This window comes from Hyla sarda, chromosome 9, assembly GCF_029499605.1.
Source record: "Hyla sarda isolate aHylSar1 chromosome 9, aHylSar1.hap1, whole genome shotgun sequence".
Lineage (NCBI taxonomy): Eukaryota > Metazoa > Chordata > Amphibia > Anura > Hylidae > Hyla > Hyla sarda.
The window spans coordinates 70,721,720-70,741,426 of NC_079197.1; the positions used below are offsets into that span (position 1 = coordinate 70,721,720).

At 40.9% G+C, this 19,707-nt stretch overlaps 1 protein-coding gene across 7 annotated transcripts in view; it reads right to left on the reverse strand.

Moving 5' to 3' along the window:
- Positions 1-19,707, reverse strand: part of NLGN3 (neuroligin 3) — a 328,235-nt gene that overhangs the window by 121,556 nt on the left and 186,972 nt on the right. The gene's annotated exons all lie outside the window — the stretch shown is intronic.

A 19,707-nucleotide genomic window follows, 5' to 3' on the forward strand; every position in this document is an offset into this window, starting at 1 on the left:
CACCAAAAATTTGGCCGCAAGAGTTTTTATTTTGCGCAACTATAAGCCGTCTTGGACTTAACGTAGCAAGATGCTCTAAATCATCGATTCTATTTTCCAAAGAGTGGATTGAGGAGATTACTATATTTGCCCGCAATTTATGAAACTCATTGCGCTTGATTGATAAATTTAGCGCTTCTGCACATAATTTAGAATTCGGGGAAAAGGGGTAAACTGCTTCTACAATAATAATACATGTCCCCCATTGTGTGTATTGTCTGTCATTCGATCGTGTCTGAATGAAAGGGTCAGATCGATCATAAAACGTGTTACATGAAATAAATTGTTATTACATGTTATCCTACTATTCATTTTTTGGCAGCGCTCCATTACAACCCTTACATTTAGTATAATAGGTTCTACACCTTTTTTTTTAGTTAAAAAAAAGTCACCGCCACTTCTATAACTGATTTTTGTTGCTTGGTGATCTGAATTTCACACAGTCATGTATAAATTTATGTTTTGTGTACAATGACCCAGTAAAAATTATAACTTAACGACTGAAATCCTTGCTCATTCTGAGCTTAAAGGAATACTGTAGAGGAATAGAGAATAAGTTATAGATCGCAGGGGGTCCGACCGCTGGGATCGCCCTGCAATATCCTCGGGGCTGCGGCAGTCCGCAGGAAGGGGGCGTTCCGACCCTACATGACGTGGCTGCCAACACGCCCACTCCATGTACCCCATAGAGATAGATGGAGGGGGTGTGTCTGCCGCAGCTTCCTGCTGGGGATGGCAGGGCACTTCTTGCGAACTGGCAATCTATTACTAAGGCTTCTTTCACACTACCATCATGTTCCTGCATTTTGACAGCTGTTTTTCTGCTGAAAGAAGTCATGAAACAATAGACAAAATAACTGAAAATAACGGATGATAACGAAGAACCAATGACCATTATTGTAACTTGCATTCTGTCAAAATAACAGACATGTTCCATCCATTATCACCCGTTATTTCATCCGTTATAGTCCCTTACTTTATGTCCGTTATTTTATTTCTATGTTCTGAGCATGCGCAGTACAAATAATGGATCATAACGGACGTTAAAATAACGGGCACTAACGGATGTCAATTGTGAACATCCATCATCCATAGACTTCAATGCTAAAAAAAATGTGTATACCGCTATTTTTGACGGGACAAAAATTACTGCATGCACCATCTTTCGTGCTGTCAAATATAATGGCTGTTAATCAGGATGGTCAAAAAATCCCATTGACATGAATGGGATATTTTGACAGCTGTATTAGGGACTTTCAGAAACTATGAGACACAAAGAGAAACAAATATGTAAATGCTTTCTAAAACATCAACTGGACATAAAATACCTTGTCACGTGTTTCCAAAACACAAAATAGTATAGGAGTAGAAGTGGGCAATTAATAAATTAATTTGTTTAATTTGCCATTTAAATCCATTATGATTCAAATTTTTATTAAAACTGTTAATTTGATTTTAGCCTATGTAGGCGGGGGTAATACTGGCCAGAGAAAAAGCAGTGGGGGACGCTGCCCGTCAATCAAGCGGAGGAGGCGTCGCTGCCGGCCAAAGACACGGACTAGGTGCAGGGGTGTGGAAATGTAAAAAAAAAAATACTTGTCCAAGGGACTTAAACGGAGCACAATCTACTTGTCCCTCATGACAATCCACTTGTCCTGGTACATAAAATAATTTCAACCAAAATAGTCCGTAAATAAGGTCTTTATTAATAGAAACTTAAAAGGCAGACCAGTATGTCACCCTGTGAAGGGAAGCATCATATAATCATATTTATATTGATTTATCTCATATCAACCTATGCCCTATAAAAGACCTATAGGAATGTCTATAGAAATGTTGCACAAACAGGAATATTTCTACATGACTTGGGGCATGTCATAAAACGCAATATAATGGCCATTAGACCAGGGGCATATTTTGGGATGTGTTGTAAAACATCCTGCCTCATGCAGGTATCATGGTAGCCTTGGAACCTCTGGCCAGGTCATAGAGAGGCCAAAGCACAGGTGGCATTGTCTACAAACATTCTCTGGGGATATCTGGCCAGGAAGGAGGGTGTGAGGACATTCCATGAAGTTACCTATATAAACTAAGTAGGGAGTCATCCTGAGAGGCAGTCACCCTAACAGGGAGCAACTCTATGAGGCAGTGAGGATCCAGACCAAAGAGAGAGAGACCATCCTCAAACTGCTGTCCTGCCTCATCTGCTGCACCAAGGATCCCAACACCCTGATAATCTGCTAAGTATAATCTCTACCTTTTCTCCAACTTCCCTCTCTTAGTAACCTCCACTCTCTCTAGGCTTCCACAGTCTAACGCTATCCTTTACCCGCCTATCCGAAGGCCGAGACTCTGCATTAACCCCTTCCATCCCTGTTAACTGTATCAAGCATTTACCCTCTCATTGCTATCACAAACTCCTATAGCCTTAGGGACAGAAAGCTGTTCTGGATGTGTGCTTGTGTGTGCTTGTGTGAGTGTATTGGTGTGTAATTAGGTGGGTAAGATATTGTATTGGGTTAAATTGTAATGCAACCAGTATAATGTTAATGTATTGACGTTGTCTTAGCCATTGTTGCATATACTGAGAAACATTGATATTATATGGATATATATATATATATATATATATATATATGTATGTATATATTTGCTAAAGTTATATAGTGTATTCATAGTGTATTAGTGAACCCCTTAACCCCTTAAGGACATCCTTGGTCCTGTCCTTGGTCCTGTTCCCGTGATATAACGCGGGGTTACACGGTAACCCCGCATCATATCACGGCGGGCCCGGCGTCATAGTGAAGCCGGGACCCGCAGCTAATAGCGCGCAGCGCCGATCGCGGCGCCGCGCGCTATTAACCCTTTGGCCGCGCGCTCAGAGCTGAGCCGCGCGGCTAAAAGTGAAAGTAAAAGCTGCCGGTTAACTCAGTGGGCTGTTCGGGATAGCCGCGGCATCCCGAACAGCTTACAGGACCACAAAGGGCCCCTACCTGCCTCCTCGCTGTCCGATCGCCGAATGACTGCTCAGTGCCTGAGATCCAGGAATGAGCAGTCAAGCGGCAGAATCATCGATCACTGGTTTCCTATGAGAAACCAGGGATCAATGATAAAGATCAGTGTGTGCAGTGTTATAGGTCCCTATGGGAGCTATAACACTGCAAAAAAAAAGTGAAAAAACAAAAGTGAATGAATATCATTTATCTCCTCCCCAATTAAAAGTTTGAATCAACCCCCTTTTCCCATAAAAAAAAAACACACAGTGTAAATAAAAATAAACATATATGGTATCACCACGTGCGGAAATGTCCGAATTATAAAAATATATCGTTAATTAAACCGCTCGGTCAATGGCGTACGCGCAAAAAAATTCCAAAGTCCAAAATAGTGCATTTTTGGTCACTTTTTATATAATTTAAAAATGAATAAAAAGCGATCAATAAGTACTATCAATGCAAAAATGGTACCGTTAAAAACTTCAGATCACGGCGCAAAAAATGAGCCCTCATACCACCCCATACACGGAAAAATAAAAAAGTTATAGGGGTCAGAATATGACAATTTTAAACGTATTAATTTTCCTGCATGTAGTTATGATTTTTTCCAGAAGTACAACAAAATCAAACCTATATAAGTAGGGTATCATTTTAATCGTATGGACCTACAGAATAAAGATAAGGTGTCGTTTTTACAGAAAAATGTACTACGTAGAAACGGAAGCCCTCAAAAGTTACAAAACTGCGTTTTTTTTTTCAATTTTGTCGCACAATGATTTTTTTTTTCCGTTTCACCGTAGATTTTTGGGCAAAATGACTGACGTCATTACAAAGTAGAATTGGTGGCGCAAAAAATAAGCAATCATATGGATTTTTAGGTGAAAAATTGAAAGAGTTATGATTTTCTAAAGGCAAGGTCCAAAAAACGAAAATGCAAAAACGGAAAAACCCCCGGTCCTTAAGGGGTTAAACCATACACTTTACAAAGGGAAGCAATAGTAAGTTGTTAACACTTGGAAAAGGAAGGATATCCTTTTACATTGGCAAACCAGGCCCAACTGTTTTTTATTTCTTTCTATGTGTTTTTGTTTTAGTAGGATTGTGTTATATTGTGAACTAAGATAGGTGGAGAGCCGTGGACAGGAAACATACGTACAAGGTGAAGGGTTATGTTATACTGTGCATCTAGACCTTGAAGTTTGGACAAATAGCGTAGTTTTGTTTAAAACAGGACACCGGAATATATTTAGGAACAACGAACCTATTTGATTTATTTTCTTCTACAATTTTTTTCCCCTTTGCGGCTAAACGGCAAACAATTCACTAAGTAAAAGACTTTCATACACATACTTTCAAGCATAGACGGTAGTGTTCCTAAGGTGACGTCCAGCTGGTCGGGAAGAGGCGTTCCGGCAGAAAAGGACCTTTTTCAAGCAGCACGAAAGGGACGAGAAGGACAACACTGACCAAGATGGCCAAGGAAAACGTGAGTATGGACTTTTCCACGCTAAAACATTTAGCAAAACATAGTCGTTTTGACCCTATACCCCCCAGCACATACAAATCAGCAGAAATGTTATGGTCCCCTTTATTAGATCAAGCATATAAATGTGACAAAATGCATATTAGCAAAAGATGTGTACTAAACAAAACTTCTAAATGGCTTAAGATATTATCAAAGCTAGTGTATTGCTTTGAGGACACAATTTGGAAGCACTGTATGTACACTGGAATACCAGTTAGAAGAAGAAGCCCAGTGTACAATTGAAAGAGGTAAGGAAATTTGTATGTTGGAATCAAAACTCTCTGACCAAGAGGGGTATTTCTCTGACATGGACAAAGAGATTCTTCAATTGTACACTGAGATCAACCAGTATAGAACTAGAATGGCATCTACTGATGCCATGGATGCAACACTTAGGGAAGATCTGGCTGCAAAGTTGCAGATGATTGCAAACCTGCAGCAGATCATCACTAATCTGTCTCGGCCCAGTGCACATAGCAAGTTGCCCTTGCCAAGAAACAAGTCTGTCTTATGGAGTTGGCCGAGGGGGAGACAGGAGCAATGGCTCTAGTGCCTAATGGGTATCGAATACCTCAAACTCCACGTCTGGATGATAGGCGGCAGGTGGAGAAAGGGTTATCTCCAACACCTATGGAGAATATGCATAACAGTCCCTGTAATAGGGAGGGAACAAGTGTGCTATTTGGTAGTGGATGGGAAACTGTAAACTCAGCTTCCAGACTACCAAAGCAAACAAGAAGGGTGCCAGAATTTTATCCCAACCACAATGGTATGGAAAGGATAAATTTCCTGTTGAAGATCTGCAAAGAGATCCCTAGTTATGATCCCAATGTAGATCCATTTACCTCATGCAACATTTTCGAGGGGCACTGCAACAAGTTTTTAGTGGCCCCACAAAATCGTATGGAGTTGTTTAAATTGTGGTTGCCTACACACTTTATCCAGAGGTATGAGGCAACAGGGGAAAAGGAACCAAAAAATGGCAAATTTCATAACCAGGAAGAACGCCTTTCAATACTTATGAAATTAGCAACAGACCATTGGGATGTTACCCCGGATATCCTGACTAAATTCAAACCCACCATCCATGATGAGCCCTTGTCTCTCTCTCTGTGGGTGGTTTGAAGCAATGTACAGGAAGGTAACAAAAGATCAAGGTATAGGAGTTCAACACGGCATGGTGCGTATGTTTGTGGAAAGATTCCCTTACCTGGAGACTGCTAGTTAAAGGGGTACTCCGGTGAAAACCTTTTTCTTTTAAATCAACTGGTGGCAGAAAGTTAAACAGATTTGTAAATTACTTCTATTAAATCTTAATCCTTCCTGTACTTATTAGCTGCTGAATACTACAGAGGAAATTGTTTTCTTTTTGTAATGCTCTCTGATGACATCACGAGCACAGTTCTCTCTGCTGACGTTATTATTATAATAATAATGCTTTATTTACTGTTGTCCTTAGTGGAATTTGAACCCAAGTCCCCAGCACTGCAAGGCAGCAGTGCTAACCACTGAGCCACCATACTGCCCTTAGCATACATCTGCTATGCATGGTTGCTAAAATGGACAGAGATGTCAGCAGAGAGCACTGTGCTCGTGATGTCATCAGTGTTCCAAAAAGAAAGGAATTTCCTCTGCAGCAGCTAATAAGTACCGGAAGGATTAAGATTTTTTAATAGAAGTAATTTACAAATATGTTTAACTTTCTGCCACCAGTTGATTTAAAATAGCTATGATTATTGAGCAGTACAGACGAGATCTGCTGCACAATAGAAAGTCTGTAAAAGTTAGGGAGCGTGGGAATGTCACCTTTAGATCGCCTTTAGAAGAACGTGGACACCATGCTAAGCCATACAGACCTGTCTACCCTACAGCTCCACCATTGGAAAACAGTTTGGACACACTCGTTGTTTCATGTGTCTGCAATATGGGCACATGAAAAGAAACTGTCTACAAGGTTCCTACAAAACAATTATCCAAGATAAAACTGGCAATGATAACGGTTTCAAAGTGAAACCCAATTATGCCAAACAACATGGGGTACATACAGAAAAGAATTCGGAGCATTTACAATGGAAAGCTAAACATGTTGCACTTGTAAATGTCTCAAGCAAACCAGCTGAAAAACAATTAAGGGTAGAAGCTATGCAGAATGTTCTAGCTGAACATTCTCAAGTGGCAGTATGTACCACAGAGGTACCTACTGGGATTCTGGAGCACATTGACTGAAGGTTAGGGATGCCTAAACATCTGGCTCCAATATGTCACATCATATTGAATTCTTCAGGGAGACCCCACATTAAAGCCAGAAAAAAAAAAAACAGGACACGAAGATCATGCTTGATACTGGTGCCGAAATTTCCATCACTAATATGAAACATGATCTTCACCCCGACAGCCCTCAGTGTGCGGTGATCGGATTTGATCACCAACAAGGGGGGGTGAGAGCCCACAGAATAGAGGATGTTGTCATCCAGATTGCCAGACATATGACACTGAAGATCCCAATGTGGTATTATCCAAGTCCCAATAACATCATTGGTACCGATGTAATGACACAGAATGGTTGGATCATTGATTTGGCAAACTGCATTATGGTGAAGGGCCCTAGTCAAGCAAAGGTGTGTGTCATACAACGCCAGTGTCTGGGACCACCCCTGCCTGCAATTGAAAATTCTGTCAACATGCTGGAACACAAATGGCCAGAGGTCTCACATAACATAGACCTTGAACCCATTGTGTATGAGCATCCAGATTTGTGGGCCCAAAGTAAAAATGACTGCGGGAAAATAGTAGGTGTTCAGGTGGACATCCAAAGGCCAAACCCACCACCTCAACGACAATACCGCTTTCCACAAGAGGCAATGGAGTCAATACTGAACACAGTCCAGGATTTGAAAGAAAGGGGCATGGTCATGGAGGACAATTCTAAATGCAAAAATGCCCTCAGGCCCGTGAAAAAGGGCTAATTCTTTCAGACTGACTGTGGACCTAAGAGTCCTAAACAAATTCTCGCCCATGTCTGCCCCAGTAGTTGCACAGACTCCTGACATAATGGGAAGAATAAGCAGCAAAAGTTGTGTATTCTTGACCATTGATGTTGCCAACGGGTTCTTTTCCATCGAACTGACAGTGAGCTGTAGGTACAAATTTGCTTTCACGGTGGGCAACAAGCAGTACATGTTTTGTGTACTCCCTCAGGGGTTTCACAGCAGCCCTACATACTTTCACCAGGCATTGGCGTACTAAGTGTGTTTTCACGGCCAGAATGTCTGCTGCAATATGTAGACGTTATAGATATGTAGATATGTAGATTTGTTCCTTCACATAGAGACCATGGAAGAGCACTTGGCTCTGTTGAGGGAACTGGTAAGACTCCTGGTACAAGCAGGGCTCAAACTGAACCCTCACAAAGCAAACTTGGCTAGGTCAGAAGTAACCTTTCTTGGCCTCCAAATTTCCCATGAAGTCAAAGGCATCATGGCTGCCCGCGTGGAAGCCATGGTGAAACTACCCAGACCAGGCACTCTTCAGGACCTGTGCAAGTTCCTGGGGAGAGCCAACTTTATGAGAGAGTTCAATGAGGATTTTGCTGCGAAAGCGAAGCCGCTTTATGAACTTCTCAGAGGGGAAGAACCTTCCTTGAAAGACTGGTCAGAACCACAGGAAGATACATTTTCAACCCTGAAAAGAGACCTTTCCTCGGCCCCAGTCTTAGCAACCCCTCACCCTGTAGTCTGTACCTGTAGACAGCAGTAATGGACATGCTTAGGAAAGATCTGTGCTTGTCTTGGGGCTAAATGGCTATGTTGTGAGATTAACATAATACTGTGGCTAGCTTTTAGTGAACTGGTATTTCCTGTTTGACCTGTCTTTTTTTTACTACAAATCCCACAATTCCATTTTCTTCCCTCCCACACATCAGCCACCCCACCCATTGAAACATAAATGAGCTGCATCCATTCAAAGACCTATGGTTTTCAAGAAGGGTGCCTACAGTTGTTGCATTAGTTGCAGATTGATCCCTCTCCCACCAAGCGATCACTCCACCTATTGAAGCAGACAGGCTCCCTGTCATCAGCTGACTAGTGAGTCAGGTCTCGGCCGCATTGCAAGCTGGGAAAAATCTGAGACAACAGTCATTTTGTATGCTGATAAAAAAAATATTGGAGTAAAAATCACAGAAGAATTGTGAGAAGACCATCACATACAGGTACAGTCACTATATTGTGAACTACACTAACTTTATAGCCCCTCTAGCATAGTCAAATAAAAAAAATCCTGGAAAACCCCTTTAAAAAAGTAATACAGAGTGGCAAGTTATCATTATTATGATTATTTTGTGTACACTGTTGGACCCTACTGGTGCACCTCCAATCTCCCGGAGTGCTGTAGTATTATCAGTATTGAAGGGCAATAAATGTTGAGTTGTTTGGAATTTGGAAGTTTATACCACCTATTGGTTGGCTTAATTTGTGGTAGAATTTTGCAGCAAAATGTTGGTACAATTTTGGCCCATGGTGTTGCATTTAGGTCATACCCCGTTTTACTGAAACAATCCAAAACCTCTGCCAAAGCCACACCTCATTACCATATGTGGTAGAGAAAGGTAGACAAAGTTAAAAGAGTGTCTGGCTGCTGGACCAAATGAATGTGGGGAACTCCCGCTCCACGCCAACACCAGCAACTAAATTAGCAACTTGCGTGTCAGACTTGATTGTGAACGATGAACTGGCCTTATTTAAAATCCTACAAACAAAATATAACTTACCCAAAAGCAACAAGAAAAAATTTAAATGTTTGATACCACTTTTAAAACACAGTGCATTGTTCAAAGCCAAAATTCCACAATTTCTTTCTGACTTAAAGTGTACTTGTCAGATCCTGACCATGTACATCTAATTTTTATGGGTCTAGCACCTTTATTTATTTATTTTATTACACTTAATTTAGCTCACTAGTCTGAATTCCTCTTAAAGGGAATCAAGGAAGTGTATCAATGACGTAGGTAATGATGCATGGACACAGCATGACTATATTTGTCCAATCAGGCAGTTGTTTGACTAGCTTTTTCAGTATGAAATACCAAAAAGTTTCTAATGAAAGCAATTGCAAAACCTATTGGTTTTGCATGCTTTACAGCATTATCAAAAGTTTTTTATCTGACAGTGCCCATTTAAGTAAACTTCCTGCCGATTCTATAGATAAGCTAACATTTTAAGAAATATACAACTTTTCAATGAGGATAGATTTAGAACAGACCTACCATAGCGCGCGAAATGGGAACAAAAGTTAGGTTAAAAAAATGTACTCCTTGTGAGTGGGCTAACGCGATTAAATCACAGCATCTCAAATTGCTTACGAGGTGCAGTCAAACTGCACAATTTCATTCTTGATTACCATATTTCATGTTGGAGCTACTGTGGAGGCAGGGGTTCAATACGCCATATATTTTGTGATATAAATTAAGTTATATAAATTAGGACGTACATTAACTAATTAACTTACTAACTGGTGACAGATTCACTATTATACCAGAACTTTACATTTTGAATATTGGCTAGACAAAATCAAAACCGACATTAGAACACTGATATGTCACATTTTTATAGTTCTGTGAATAAGTATTCTGGCAAAGTGGAAATTCATAGAGATGCCTTTAATTGTAGAAATCATTGTAAAAGTTTCTACTGCCCAATTATACGAGTAAACCTTCTCATGGCAATCTGGTAGGGGTACCAAATGTGTGAAAATGTGGGAACGATGGTTAATGCACTACCCTAAAAAGTGATTCAGGACCTGACATGACTATATAATCCAGATCTCCTGGATGGATTTGAAAATAAGAATGTTGGTGTACTTAGATACACAAATATACATATGGTGTTAGAGTGGGAAGAGAGAGAGAAGGAGAAGGATACAGCCGGATACACTACGTTTGATCAGAAGAAACAGCCCTGGAGACTGCATCAACTTAATAGAGGTAATATCACTTCCGCATATAGTACAAAAATTACCAAAATGGCAAAATACCGGCCTAACATCTCAGAAATAAACTAAAACTGTTGAATTGCACTTTCTATGCACTGATGCTCTGTTTCTTTGTTTTAAATGTTATTATTTGAACAGAGCTATTGTTCAAGATTGATGGAAAATAATTTCACATTTGGGTAATTGTGATGTAACAATACTTGATTTAAACACAATTACTGCATACATAATACATTGCTTGGTTATACTTCTTAAAATTTAAAACCCAATAAAAATTATGTTAAATAGCAACTTGCTGTTATTCTGTTTGCGATTCTCAGTCCCCGCAGCAGTGTGAGCTTGTCTTGTGAGGGCTCAGGAAAATCCACCTGTGAAACTACAAGATGTATGGGGATCAACATCTAATTAAGTTTCAGGGCAAAATTAGAACTGACGGAATATGTATGGCATTTAGGCATTACAGAGGAGCTACCATTAATACAGCAGTGGTGCTCTACTTTTCAGGTGACTCTGCAGCCTGTTGTGGTATCTGAGGCAGCAGAGTGACAGGTGGCACATGGCCCCGAGGCATCCATGTTATAGGTGAGTGCACGTTAAACTGTCAGGTAAATACACAAACTAAAGATGATGCTTTGTAGGAAATGCCAGTGTTAGATAAATCAATAACAGATGCCTATCTGAAGGATATGCTGCCGGCTTTAAGGAGATCTTTTCACCATGATATCTATGCTCATTAAGCCATTACAATCAAATATGTTGGAATTGGGGAACAGAGTGAACCTGGTTGAACATAATATGGAGGACTATGTAATGTCTCATAATGACCTTGTGGACGACCACCATAGGAAGGGGGGATCTCTATGGTAAAAAACAAGGTGGCTGATCTGATAAACAGGAGCTACAGGAGCAATAACATTAACCTGTGTGGTGCCCCTAAATCTTCTGCCCAATTAGCAATAGTGGGATATGTTAATTTTCTCCTAAAAGCAACTCTTTTAACTTGCACATGTTTAATGTATTTTTCTTGTGTTTTTTCTTTTGTAAAAAAAAAATATTTTGTGCTTTAGTGTCAATGCTACATGGTCTCTGGAATAGGTTAAAAATAGGATCTAGTCTGGGTTTCTGAAAATATTTGAACAGTACTGGGTTATTGTGTAATGTATGAGATTTTTGATGATTTTTTCAGTAATCAACATTTTACAAATGGTCACTAAATTTGCAAGCAAAAATAGTAATGGTTTAAATAGCCCATTTAAAAGGTTGCTATTGTGGAAGAAGGCTGTGTCTCTTGCTCATAATGTTTTTCTGCAACCAGGAGTCACACATTCTTCAGCAAGAAGCGCATAGAGTGAACCATCTGTTTTTTTCCTGTTTTTTCAGGCTCGTTTTACTTCTAAAACTAGGGAAGTTATTATAGCAGTTAAAAAATACTGTCATTTTTTCTCTAATTCGAGTAATATATGATCCCCAAGGGACTGTTGTTATTCTTTGCTGTATGATAAACAATATTACTGTCTCAATTTGCGTGCCAGACCCTGATTTTCAGTCTGGCAACAAAAAAACGGACAGAGTCCAAAAATGAGCCAGCCGGAGTCACTATCTGACTCCATCCAGCTCATTCATATAAATGGGGTACAGTGCGGGTATCCCCAAAATGAGCCCGAAGAGACAGTTTTCATTGTTAATTTCTCTCTGCCTGAAATATTTCTGTCATCATACCACCATTATAAAATGTCTGCCTATATTGGAAAAATAGAGACAGACGGCTATAAACAGCTATAAAGCCGATTGAATGTAGCTTTGAAGCATGCAGGAGCACCTGCCACTTAAACCCATAGTGATCGATGAACGTTTCAGATTTAACGAATGTAAATAAATGGATGATGAATCTATTGTGGCCTATGTGGCTGAATTGAAAAGACTGTCTGAACAGTTTGAGCCCAACTGAACATTTAAAAGGATGCTGGCGATAGCAACATGAATGTAGATGCAGAGAGAGATGCGCAGTAGTTTAAGTCAGAAATTAAAGTCAGTGTAAATAAGCTGACAGAAATAAACAAACAAAATATATAAAGAAAAAATATAGTAACATAGTTCATAGTAACATAGTTCATAAGGTTGAAAAAATACCAGAGTTCAAAGTTCAACCTATATCCCTAATGAGTCCCCATTGAGTTGAGTTGATCCAGAGGAAGGCAAAAAACCCTCTTACTAGAGGTAAAAAATTCCTTCCCGACTCCAAATATGGGAGTCAGAATAAACCCCTGGATAAACCTTCTGTCCCTATAAATCTAGTATACATAACCAGTAATGTTATTACTCCCCAAAAATGCATCCAGTCCCTTTTTGAACTCTATTACAGAGTTCACCATGATCACCTCCTCCGGGAGAGAATTCCACAGTCTCACTGCTCTTACAGTAAAGAACCCCCGTCTGTGCTGGTGTAGAAACCTTCTTTCCTCTAGACATAGAGGATGCCCCCCACTGTCCTCTATAGTGTTTACCGCTTTACAGAGTTTAGTGTCATCTGCAAAGATTACTACTTCACTATTCAACCCCTCTGCAAGGTCATTAATTAATATATTAAATAAGACAGGACCCAAGACGGACCCCTGTGGTACCCCACTAGTAACAGTCACCCAATCAGAATAAGTACCATTAATAACCACCCTCTGTTTCCTATAACTGAGCCAGTTACTTACCCACTTGCACACATTCTCCCCCAGCCCAAACCTTTTCATTTTATGCACCAAACTTTTATGTGGAACCGTATCAAATGCTTTGGAAAAATCCAGATATGCAACATCCAGCGATTGCCCCTGGTCCAGTCTGGAGCTCACCTCCTCGTAAAAGCTGGTCAGGTTAGTTTGACAGGACCGATCCCTCATAAATCCATGCTGATAGGGGGTCATGCATTTATTTTTATCAAGATATTCCAAAATAGTGTCTCTTAGGAAACCCTCAAACAATTTACATACAACCGAGGTTAAACCAACAGGTCTATAATTCCCAGGGTCACCGATTGACCCCTTCTTAAATATTGGCACCACATTTGCCATGCGCCAGTCCAGGGGAACAGTCACTGTCACTATAGAGTCCCTGAATATTAAAAATAGGGGTCTGTCTATTACATTACTTAATTCCTTTAGAACACGGGGGTGAATGCCATCTGGACCTGGTGATATGTCTATTTTCATGTTTTGTAGGCGGCACTGTACTTGTTCCTGGGTTAGATAGGTGACCTGTACTGGGGAGTTTACCTTATCACACTGTATTTCACCTGGCATTTCATTTTCCTCAGTGAATACAGTGGAGAAGAATTTGTTTAATATATTTGCTTTTTCCTGATACCCGTTTATAATTTCTTCCTCATCATTTTTTTCATTTTTGACCTTTTTGCTATTTATATAGTTAACCCGATAACGACCACGGACGAGTATAGACGTCCAGGTTGGCGGGCGTTCCCGCACCTGGACATCTATACTCGTCCATTCTTCTCGTGGGTGCTGCCCAGTGCACCCACGAGATTGCGGCAGGGACTCGGCTGTATCCCACAGCCGGGACCCTGCTGCACTGCCAGGACCGAAGTAAACTTCGGTCCCGGCAGTTTTAACCCTTACAGCCGCGGTCGGAAGTGACCGCGGGCTGTAAGTATTATGACAAAGGGAGGGAGCTCCCTCTGTCACTCCTGCAGCACCCCGCATCGCGATCGCGGGGTGCTGTGTGTAATACGCGGCTGGCCGGGGCCTGCCGCACTGCCGGGAGTGAAGTTCACTTCACTCCCGACAGTTTAACTCTTACAGCCGCGGTCAGAAGTGACCGCGCGCTGTAAGGAGTTCTGACAGAGGGAGGGAGCTCCCTCTGTCTCTCCTGCAGCACCCCGCATCGCGATCGCGGGGTGCTGCTGCATACCTGGGCTGCCGGGGGTCCTACAAAGACCCCCAGGTCTGCCCTGGTATTGCCTGCTAGTGAAATATGCTGCCTGCTAGTAAAAACTGGCAGGCAGCATATAACTGCAATGCTTTGGAATACGAAGTATTCCAAAGCATTAAAAAGTGTAAAAATAAATAAATAAATAAAATAAAAGTGTAAAAATAAATAAAAATGTAATAAAAGTGTAAAAAAAAATATAATATTAAAAATACATTTATTAAATGAATCTAATAAAAAAAAAAGCATAATGTGTAGGATCGCATTGGCGGACATCCGCAGCATGTAATATGCTGCGGATGTCCGCCACGTGATCCTACACATTATGCAGCAGTCACGGTAATGAGCTCGCTGCTGCGGCTGGGTAGCTTTGTGCGTCCACTCATAGCGGCGGATTTTCCGCCAGCAGTCATGAGCGGACACACTGAGCTACCCAGCCGCAGCAGTCATGGATATATTCGCCATGAGCGGGTGCTTATTCCCACAACATGGCGGATATATCCATCAGGAGCCTTAACTGTCACAGACAGACGCGTTATACTGCCAGCCGACCAGCCAATAACTTGTAGGGGTGCGGTATATAAATGGGGTCACTTTTGGGGGTGGGGGTACTGTTCTGCCCTGAAAGCCAAATGGCGCTCCTCTCCTTCTGAGTCCTACCACGCGGCCAAGGAACCATATATGGCCAAAGCGGGGGTATTTCCGAACATGAGACAAGCAGCTAAATAAAATATAGGGTGCATTTCTTTCAATATCAGAAGTGATGTACAAAAAATATGCCCCCCAAATGATGCATTTGTGAAAAATTGCAATTTTCGAATTTTTAACACTGACTTTGTAATAATTCCTGCCAAAAAACTATGGTGTTAAAATACTCACTGTACCCCCTAGCGAATACCTTGAGGGGTCTAGTTTTTAAAATGGGGTCATTTGGGGGGGGGGGTGTTCCTATGTTCTACTACCTTTTAATTTCTGCAAACCTTGCATAGCACATAAAAAAATATGTACTTTTCACATTTCACATTTCAAGTTAAATTGTTAGGCTTCTAACTAATTTAAAATGTTACGGTAATTAAAAACTAAAAAATGACGTCAAAATAAAGTAGACATCTGAAAGTATAAGTTTCATGAACTATTTGGTCAGTAAGTATAAATATATGCAACCAATTAGTGTTAAAATAGCAAAAAATCGTAATTTTTGTAAAAATTTCATGATTTTTTGCATTGTAAAAAAAAAAATACAAATGATATCGGCTTAATTTTACTATGTACATGAAGGACAACTTGTGACAAAAAAACAATGTCAGAATTATCGTGATTGGCAAAACGTTACCAGAGTTATTCTCTAATAAAGACAGACATCCCCGATTTGAAAAAACAGACCTGGTCTTTCAGGGGCGTACAGGTTTATTTGCATTGGTCCTTAAGGGGTTAAAGAACATTTTGAGGTTAGTTTTACTCTCTATGGCAATGAGTCTTTCTGTCTCTATTTTTACGGCTTTTATCTGTTTTTTTTTTTAATACATATTTTACATTTTTCTCTATAGCTTTTTAATGCTTCTTCACTGCTGTCCTGTTTTAGAACTTTAAATGCTTTATTTTTGTCATTTATTGCCCCCTTAACATTTTTATTCATCCATATTGGTTTTCTTTTATTTCTGACCCTTTTATTCCCATAAGGTATACACATCTTACAGTGAAAATTTAAGATATTTTTAAAAAATCTCCCATTTAGTGTCAGTATTGTTCTTTTTGAGGACATTATCCCATTTTATATTGTTAAGGGCTTCTCTAAGTTGATCGAACTTTGCCTTCCTAAAGTGCATTGTTTTTGTGGTCCCTCGAGAGATTCCCTTATTGAAGAACAAGTTATAATGTATTATATAATGATCACTATTTCCTAGGAGTCCATCTACTTGCACATTAATTACTCTGTCAGGTACGTTGGTTAATATAAAGTCTAGTAGGGCACCCCCTCTGGTAGGGCCCTGCACCATTCGGGACAGATAACTGTCTTTAGCTATAGTCAGAAACCTGTATTCTTTATGAGATTCACAGGTCTCAGTCTCCCAGTTTATATCAGGATAGTTAAAATCTCCCATTATTATCATCTCATTTTGATTTGCTGCCTTGTTTATTGGCCTCAATAATTGATCTTCCGCCTCTTCGTTTGGTGGCTTATAGCAAACCCCTATCAGAATTTTTTTAATTTTTATCTCCATATATTTCTACCCATAATGACTCCACATTATCGTTTCCCTCCCAAATATCCTCCAGCAGTGCGGCCTTCAAATTGGACTTTACATAAAGACAGACTCCTCCCCCTTTCCATTTTGTCCGATCCTTCCTGAATAGACTATAACCCTGTATGTTGACCGCCCAGTCAAAGCTATTGTCCAACCAAGTCTCTGTTATACCTACTATGTCATAATCCTCCTCTGAAATTTTCAACTCCAGTTCGTCAGTTTTATTGGACAGACTTCAGGCATTAGACAACATGCACTTCAATGGTGTATGTTTTTTTTTTCCTATGATGCCTATCCCTATTAACCCCTTAAGGACTCAGGGTTTTTCCGTTTTTGCACTTTCGTTTTTTCCTCCTTACCTTTAAAAAATCATAACCCTTTCAATTTTCCACCTAAAAATCCATATTATGGCTTATTTTTTGCGTCGCCAATTCTACTTTGCAGTGACATTAGTCATTTTACCCAAAAATTCACGTCAAAACGGAAAAAAAATCATTGTGCGACAAAATCGGAAAAAAAAACGCCATTTTGTAACTTTTGGGGGCTTCCGTTTCTACGCAGTGCATATTTCGGTAAAAATTACACCTTATCATTATTCTGTAGGTCCATACGGTTAAAATGATACCCTACTTATATAGGTTTGATTTTGTCGCACTTCTGGAAAAAATCATAACTACATGCAGGAAAATTTATACGTTTAAAAATGTCATCTTCTGACCCCTATAACTTTTTTATTTTTCCATGTACAGGGTGGTATGTCATTTTTTGCGCCGTGATCTGACGTTTTTATCAGTATGATTTTTGTTTTGATCGGACTTTTTGATCACTTTTTATTCATTTTTTTAATGGTATAAAAAGTGACCAAAATACGCTTTTTTGGACTTTGGAATTTTTTTGCGCGTACGCCATTGACCGTGCGGTTTAATTAATGATATATTTTTATAGTTCGGACATTTACGCACGCGGCGATACCACATATGTTTATTTATTTATTTTTTTACACTGTTTTAAATTTTTTTTGCAGTGTTATAACACTGCACACACTGATCTCCTATGCTGATCACCGGCGTGTATTAACACGCCTGTGATCAGCATTATCGGCGCTTGACTGCTCCTGCCTGGATCTCAGGCACGGCGCAGTCATTCGTCGATCGGACACCGAGGAGGCACGTAAGGGCCCTCCCGGAGTCCGATCAGCTGTTTGGGACGCCGCGATTTCACCGCGGCGGTCCCGAACAGCCCGACTGAGCAGCCGGGTCACTTTCAGTTTCACTTTAGAAGCGGCGGTCAGCTTTGACAGCCGCTTCTAAAGGGTTAATACCGCACATCGGCGCGATCGGCGATGTGTGGTATTAGCCGCGGGTCCCGGCCGTTGATGAGCGCCGGGACAGAAGCGATATGATGCAGGATCACGGCGCGTAAATATACGTCCTGCGTCGTTAAGGGGTTAACTCTTCTAACCCCTCCCTCTGTTCCACCCCCAGGTACATTACTAAGTCCCCCCCTCTATCTACACTATCTTCCCCCTCTATGTTGTAGGTTCCCTCCCCCCCAGTCCCTAGTTTAAACACTCCTCCACCCTTCTTGCCATGTTCTCCCCAAGCACAGCTGCATCCTCCCCATTGAGGTGCAGCCCGTCCCTACGGTAGAGTCGGTAACCGACAGCGAAGTCGGCCCAGTTCTCCATGAACCCAAACCCCTCCTTCCTACACCAGCTTCTGAGCCACTTGTTTACCTCCCTTATCTCCCGCTGCCTCTCTGGTGTGGCTCGTGGTAGAGGTAATATTAACTCTGTTATCGTTAATAAGGGAGTTATTACAGACCTGCCTAATGTAGATTTAACCTCTTGGGGATGCAGGATGCACAGGTACGCCCTGCATCCCCTGTCCTTACGGACGCAGGGCGTACCTGTATGCCCTGGTCCCATTTACCGGGTTTAAACCTTTCTCACCAGCAGAGAACGGGTTAAACCCGGTGGGTCCCGGTCGCTACGGGCAGCCAGGACCCACTGCTAATCCCGGGCATGGCCGATCGGGCGGATGCCCGGCATTAACCCTTTAGACACCGGGTACAAATTTGAGCTGATCGGGATTATTATAAAATTGCGATGTCGCGATCAGTTTACCGGATGACGGGAGGGTGCTTACCTGCCTCTCTGTCGTCCTAAATGTCCGAACTATTAAAATATAAGGTTAGTTAAACCACACTGTCGATGGCGTACAGGTAAAAAAATACCAAAGTCCAAAATTGTGCATTTTTGATAGCTTCATATACCATAAAAATATTAATAAAAAGCAATCAAAAAGTCCCATCAAAACAAAAATTGTACCCTCCCATAGGCTTGCATTGAGGGGATGGAGCATAACATCACAGGGGGCGGGGCCATGACATCACAATGTTCCGGCCCCCGTGATCGCCAGTAATCAGACCCGGAGCAAACATGCTCCGGGGACTGATTGTAACGGGGTGCTGCGTGCAAGATCACGGGGTCCCCAGCGGCGGGACCCCCTGCGATCAGGCATCTTATCCCCTATCCTTTGGATAGGGGATAACATGTCTTAGCGCCGGAGTACCCCTTTAAGTATTAAAATAAAACCTACATAAAGTGGGTATCCTTGAAACTGTATGGACCTACAGAATAAAGATAAGTTGTCATTTTTACCGAAAAGTGCACTGGGTAGAAACAGGAGCCCCCAAAATTTACAAAATGGCTTTTATTATTTCATCCCACAAATATTTTTTTTTGTTTCGCCGCAGGCTATATTATAAAATAAGTGATGTAATTACAAAGTACAATTGGTGATGCAAAAAACAAACCCTTATATGGGTCTATTAGTGCAAAATTGAAAGCATTATGATTTTTAGAAGGGAAGGAGGAAAAAAGAAAATCAAAAAACGAGTCCTTAAGGTGAAAATGGGTGCCTAAAAGGTTAAAGGGGCTATATGCAACAAATGTAGCACAGCTATACATATTCAGAGTCTG